Raw genomic sequence first — 1014 nt, forward strand, 5'->3', positions numbered from 1 at the left:
TTAGGATGGCATCTCACTCATCACCCAGGCTGGAGTGCATTGGTGCAGTCTTGGTTCACTGCAACCTCTGCCTTGAACACCTAGGCTGGAGTGCAATGGGGTGATCTTGGCTCACTGCAACCTCCACCTCCCAGATTCACATGATTCTCCTGCCTCAGCCTCCCAAGTAGCTGGGATTACAGGGGCCCACCACCACGCCTCGTTAATTTTTGTATTTTTAGTAGAGACAGTGTTTCACCATGTTGTCCAGGCTGGTCTCCAACCCCTGACATCAGGTGATCTGCTTGCCTCGGCCTCCCAAAGTGTTGGGATTACAGGCATAAGCCACCACACCAGGCCTCTTACCTACTTCTAAAGGGAGTATCTGGCCAGTGACAAAGTATTTTTCAGCTTTACTCTTCTGTTCTCTATTTTTAAAACCGTTGTAGATCATCTGATTTCTACTCAGGAAGTCACTGACTACTCATCTTGCAGGAGTCTGGATCCAATTAAAAGATAAATCACATGGTAACTTGACTAGATAAGGTTTAATATAAGGACTACTCAACTATTACAGAGAATTGGAGTAATGCAAGATTGGCTAATAAGAAGTAAAGAAATAAGCACATAGAAAGATAGTTAGCATCATCAGCTTTCAGGGGAGTGCAGATCAAAACTACCATGAGATGCTACCTCACACTCTATGGTGGCTGGAATCAAAACAGCAGATAAGAATAAGCAGTGGTTTGGGGCCAGGCATGGTGGCTTATGTTTGTAATCCTAGCACTTTGGAAGGAGGCTGAGATGGACAGATTGCCTGAGCTCGGGAATTCGAGACCAGCCTGGGCAACATGGTGAAACCCCGTCTCTACTAAAATACAAAAATCAGCCGGATGTGGTGGCAGGTGTCTGTAATCCTAGCTACACGGGAGGCTGAGGCCCGAGAACTGCTTGAACCTGGGAGGCTGAGGTTGCAGTGACCCGAGACCATGCCATTGCCCTCCAGCCTGGGCAACAAAGAGTGAGACTCTGTCT

The 1014-nt window shown here is 47.4% G+C and overlaps 1 long non-coding RNA gene across 1 annotated transcript in view; it reads right to left on the reverse strand.

Annotated features, from left to right (window-relative positions):
• Positions 1-265: 265 nt before the first annotated feature.
• Positions 266-1014, reverse strand: part of LOC105555064 — an 11102-nt gene continuing 10353 nt past the window's right edge. Inside the window, exon 3 of the long non-coding RNA XR_001008419.1 lies at positions 266-478. This is a non-coding gene — a long non-coding RNA (uncharacterized LOC105555064). The remainder of the gene's footprint in view (positions 479-1014) is intronic.

This window comes from Mandrillus leucophaeus, unplaced genomic scaffold, assembly GCF_000951045.1.
Source record: "Mandrillus leucophaeus isolate KB7577 unplaced genomic scaffold, Mleu.le_1.0 Scaffold67, whole genome shotgun sequence".
NCBI classification, from domain to species: Eukaryota; Metazoa; Chordata; class Mammalia; order Primates; family Cercopithecidae; genus Mandrillus; species Mandrillus leucophaeus.